The sequence below is a fragment of the Colobus angolensis genome, unplaced genomic scaffold (assembly GCF_000951035.1).
Source record: "Colobus angolensis palliatus isolate OR3802 unplaced genomic scaffold, Cang.pa_1.0 Scaffold643, whole genome shotgun sequence".
In the NCBI taxonomy this organism is placed as follows: Eukaryota; Metazoa; Chordata; class Mammalia; order Primates; family Cercopithecidae; genus Colobus; species Colobus angolensis.
In genome coordinates this window covers 79,584-85,622 of record NW_012120077.1, presented here as the reverse complement: position 1 = coordinate 85,622, position 6,039 = coordinate 79,584, and the positions used below count along the sequence as shown (strand labels likewise).

Sequence of the window (6,039 nt, the reverse complement as noted above, 5' to 3'; positions counted from 1 at the left end):
TAGCCAACAAACATGTGGAAAAAAGCTCATTATCCCTCGTCATTAGAGAAATACAAATCAAAACCACAATGAAATACCATCTCACGCCAGTTAGAATAGTGATCATTAAAAAGTCATGAAGCAGCTGATGCTGGGGAGGCTGTGGAGAAATAGGAATGCTTTTACGCTGTTGGTGGGAGTGTAAATTTGTTCAGCTGTTGTAGAAGACAGTGTGGTGATTCCTCAAGGATCTAGAACTAGAAATACCATTTGACCCAGCAATCCCATTACTCGGCATATACCCAAAGGATTATACATCATTTTATTATAAAGACACATGCATGCAGATGTTTATTGTGGCACTGTTCACAAGAGCAAAGACTTGGAACAAACCCAATGTCCATCAGTGATAGACTGGATAAAGAAAATGTTGCACATATATACTACGGAATACTATACACACATAAAAAAGGATGAGTACATGTCCTTAGCAGGGATATGGATGAAGCTGGAAACCATCATTCTCAGCAAACTATCACAAGAAGAGGACCTAACACCGCGTGTTCTCACTCATAAGTGGGAGTTGAACAATAAGAACACGTGGACACAGGGAGGGGAACATCACACAATGGGGCCTGTCATGAGGTGGGGGGCTAGGGGAGGAATAGCATTAGGAGAAATACCTAATATAGGTGACGAGTTGATGGGTGCAGCAAACAACCATGGCACATGTATACCTATGTAGCAATCCTGGACATTTGCACATGTACCCCAGAACTTAAAGTATAATAAATATAATATAGTAAAGAAATATCCTTGTAGCTATTTATCACTTTATAATAAGCTACCCTCAATTGTGGGCACCTGGAAAAACGGCAAGCATTTTATTACAACTCCCATAGCATGAGTGTTGGGTAGCCTCAGTCAGGTGGTTCATACACAGTATTTCTCAAGTCATTACTTTCATATGGTGGCTGGGGATGTAATCAGCTGAAGGTCATTCATTCACTTACGTGATGATTGATGTCAGAAGACTCAAATTCCTGTGAGAATGAATAATCATGACTTCTTAGTCTCCTCTTTGCATGTCTCCTTGAAATTGTCCTTTATCATCAGGATTTTGTGTGTGACACTGGGCTCCAAAGTGTATACAGGGAGAAAAAGAGAAACAGGAAGAAGGAGAAAAAAAGAGAGAAAAAGGTATAAGTAGAAGACAGAGACAGACAAACAAAGACAGAAAGACAGAGATAATGTACTGCCTTTTCTAACAGTCTTCAAAATTATGCTGTCCCTTTCACTATAATTTATTTGCAGAGCAAGTCACAAGCCTTGCCCCATTTCAAGGGGAGGGACCACAGTTTAATAAGAATGTCAAAATATTTGCAGAGATGTCTCAAAATTCCACAAATCTGAGGTATTGATTTGGTCAACAGAAGCCTCTAAGCAACTATGAAATTCATTACATATGCACATTAAAAACACAATAAAATCCTAAACATTGTGTGAATTTATATTTTTACAACTACTGAATGATTCATTAAGCATTTTAAAATATTTACTCATAGATTTTTATAGATGAAATAAGTGTCCTAAAAACTAGACTCAAATAAATTAAATGACATAGTATACTGAGGTGATCATAAGTGACTCAACTTTTTCCAACTTATTCTGCTCCAGACACATATACATGCATTAAAAAATGATGTCAAAAGACATATATAGCCTAGTAAAAAATGAAGGAAGAATGTCCAACAATTGTTAAAATTGGAGGGAATTCTACGAATAGATGCTTGTGAAAACTATGAAAAAGTGACTTTTGGGAGGAAACTAAATGAAAAATAGCACCTTGAAGCAAGGAACAAAAATTTACAGAGTGTTGTGACTTTCGTTAAAAAATAAAATTAAACGTGTGTAACTGGAGATCTCCCTAGACTGCAGCAGAGGACATTTTAAATATTGTGAAGGGTTTCTCTTACAATAGAGAATATGAGGGATGTTGCAGAAATCCACACATGTTGAAGATTTCTTCAAGAAAACCATATGAGGAAATAACCAGTGATAACGTAGTTGGAAGATTTTCATCCAAGGATAGTAGATAGAAGACACAATCAGAATGAGGCTTTGATTTTATATATATGTATATATGTTTTAAGATAAGGTGTTATTCCATCATCCAGGCTGAATGAAATGCAGTGGTGTGTTCAGAGCTCACTGCAACCTCAACCTACCAAGCTCAAATGACTCTCACTTTGCTGTGCAGGCTGGACTGCAGTGGTGTGATCACAGCTCACTTCAGACTCAGCCTCCGAAGCTCAAGTGATTCTTTCACCTGTCTCCCAAGTGGCTGGGACCACAGATGCATGAGACCACACCCAACGAGTATTTTAAATTTTTGTAGTGATAAGCTCTCATTATGTTATCCAGACTGATCTCAAACTCCTGGGGTCAATCCTCCTATTTCAACATCCCAAAGTGTTGGGATTACTGATGTGAACCACCATGCCGGGACAAAATGAGATTTTTAAATAAGCATGATTCAAATGTTCAGAGATGCAAGAGTCACGGATGAGGTGAGAAGGTTGAATAAAAAATAAATCAGATATTTTTGAAATCAGAAATGGGCTCCCTAATTATATACAAAATGATGGTTGAGTACATGAAATAAAATGAAACCAAATGCTTGACTGACAGAGCCCCCCGGAGGAATCACCTAATGCTCTAGAAATTGTCAGTAAACAGATTAAAACCTAAAAGCATTGCTTGTTAATATCTTACGTTAGAAATTTCCTCATTACCTGTTTTTTTCCAAAGCTTTCTTGTTTCTAGCTGTTTTCTTGGTCTTAGCTACTCATTACATTCTTTGTTCAAACATTTATAACCTGATTGAATGTGTTTGTCTCCAGTTGTATTTCATTCTGTCTTAACTCTTGCAACCTGCAGGTCCTCATTATGCCAGATTAATCCAACTGCAAAGTTCACCTTGTCTGACTGAGGATTATTCATTAATTTTTACTTGTTTTTCTGACCTTTATCAATCTTGCTTTTGACAATCACTCTGAGCCACTGTCATGATGAGTCAGGATTCTTGATCTTCTATGAAGAACAAATTCATTCTTAAATAAAGTCTCTATACCAAAGAAGAATCTATAGAAAAACGACACTTGAAGAAATCAGTGCAGTACATGAACAAAATTCTCACTGGATCATAAACCCAAAAAGTGATTAATCAGACTAATAATTAGGAACTTGCAATGAAATCAATGAGACATCTGGATATGCTTTGAATTGGTGATGGTTAATATCCAGTATAGGTAAAGCACCAAATACCTGGCTACTCCAGTGTTGATTTGTTGGGAGTATGAATAGAGTGGTGATAGGCTAAGGGTATGCATGGGTCCAGCATGACAAAACTTCCTCTAACCAAGTCTGAGCTAGCTACTACTGAAATAAAAAATCCAACCTGCTAGTACATCATTTCCTATTATACATTTGGACATTAGGGAAGTGACCACCAGCAGGGTGGTGAACCCAGTGGGCCAACTCTAAATGCATCTTAGAACGTCTACATGCCCCCACTTTCAAAAATGTTGTTTTCAAAAGAAAACCATGCCTCCTACTCAACCAAATGTTTCCAAGATTCAGTGTCCAAAGGAACACAACTTTTAGAATGATAGCAAATGAAAAATTTGAAAATTTATGCTTTACAAGTTTTCAGTTTCTTATCCCCTGGGTACAAATATAACTTTATGATACTGAATCAGTATCCTGTAAACATTCCTCCTTCACCAGCTAGTTGAATATTAAGCTTCATCAATAGAGAACACTGAGGTAGTTGTGAGGTGTTAGGTGCTGGAAGACATATCCCTTCTAAGACCCCACTCTTTACTGTCATTCAGTAATTTTTACAATTATTATTGGGTTTTAAGAATTTGTATGTTAAAGAATATATTTAAGACTATTAAAGAATATACTTAAAGAATGTAAGAAGGAAATTTCTAATTAGCACATTTGTTTTATCTTTAAGAAACTGCATTCTGCATAGATATTAATTCAGAAAACTACATAAACCATTTGTCCTTGACATAAACAGATTCAGCTTCATATGTTACTTTCACCATTAAATTCACCATTATTTTATTTTTGTCTTCAACTTCTGTGGTGCTTCATATTCCAGTCTTTAAGCAGCATATTCAAAATTTTATAGAAAAAGATGATCACGAGGATGAAGAATGTTATTTCAATTCAATGATTCCAAGTGACTAGAGTTTCTGTGTTTAAATTTTATTAACTCCTGAGATATTTAAAAGCTTTTAGAATCAATCTCAAAGAAACAGACACATGCACAATATTGGAAATTTTGGAATTTAATATACTATGTGATTTTATGAGTCTCTATCAAGTCAACCTTCATATTCACATACTTTCCTAACTATATGTGTACATAGTATTTTATGTGAAAAGATGTCTCAATATGGAAACGAATGAAAGTATTCTTTGATAACTCATGAATAGACATAGATTTTTGTATCTGGCTATATGGTCTACGAATTGCAAAGAAGATCTATTTTGGCAAGGTCCTTGATGCATTTCCAGAAGTTGTTTCATTAAAAAAATATAAATAGACTAAAATTTAGTTTGTGTAGTACATGTTGAGATACATTATTTCCCCAGGCTAATATTTATCTATACAGTTTCCTCTTTTATAAAGAAGACATTTCTATAAAAGGCACTAATACATTACACTTTTTTTTTCTTGTACTTTGCTATTTTTTTTCTTTCTAGTGGCATGACTATATGTTCAAAGTTTAGTAAAATAAAATATTTGGTGTATATTTCTTTTCTAGACATTATAATAATTCATTTTATTACCAATTATTGCTACAACATTTTCTCCTAAAGAAGAGTACTATAAAAATCTATTTCATGTGTCAGAAATAATCATTATGCCTCTCTTTCTTTCAACTGTTTTAGACACAACTCTTGTCAGACAGAAGAACTGCTCTTATGTTGGTTCGCTTCTTCTCTGCTATTTTTTTGCCATTTACTACGTTTTCTCCAGCATAGACTTTAAAAATTGTTGCACGTGATATTTGGCTCTTTATTCCACCTATAATTTAGTTTTTAATGTGTTACGAGAAGAGAATAAGTAAAATAATTATATTCATTTCTGATTTGTATATCCTCAGTATACCAGGCATTAAAGTAGGTGGAGATATCATACTTGACAAGGTAAGGACAAGAAATGTGAGATCTTATTACAGGAGAGAAATCATGTAACATTACAATCTAGAGGGACTGGACTAAACCTGCTGGACTATGTCTGTAATTCCTAACTAAAGGGAACTAGTCTTTTCTTTTCTTTTATGCATTACTATCCAATTACAAATTGCCATTACTAAAGCAAAAATAGTAACTCAAGAGTATTCAAGGTCTCATGTCGAAAATATCTTCAGTCTTTCTAAGCAAACATTTTACCAGGTTGCATAGTTTTACCTAGGGAGCCAGTTATGACCATCTAGAGTTTTGAAATAAAGAAAATTTTCATGAGAAAATGTGTTGTATTTCATGAAGGATATGAATTGGAAATACCCATTTAACACAAAGAACTTGCCTAAACACCATGCTAAGAGAGTTGCCTAAGTTTAGTCCAGCTTATATGTGCACTATGTCATGGGTTTGTCCTGGAAGGTGACCCTAGCCTTCATGCTGAGGCTTTGCTCAATAAAATGTGATCCTGCCAAATTGCAAAATTACCCTGTCTAACTCATCTTGTCTAATAATCAATCATTTACACTTAATTTCTATGTAATTTTCTACTTCCATATAGCCAACTACTCTCTTTTTGGTTTCCTTATTTTTATTTCCTCATATTCCCATTTTATTCACAAACAGATTTTCTTTAAAAGTCTCAGTTAACCTTTGTCTTAGTTGGAGTTGAGTTCAGTTCATACTGTAGTCTCTATCCCCTACTTCAGTAGTCAAAATAAAATTTGTCTTGCAATTTTTAACAAGGATCTTGCTCAGTTTTTCTTTTCTTTTCTTTTTTTTTTTCTGACAGGC

General features: G+C 34.7%; 1 pseudogene; it reads right to left on the bottom strand.

Annotated features, from left to right (window-relative positions):
• Positions 1–3,029: 3,029 nt before the first annotated feature.
• The window catches only part of LOC105527725, a 53,026-nt pseudogene continuing 50,016 nt past the window's right edge, over positions 3,030–6,039 (bottom strand).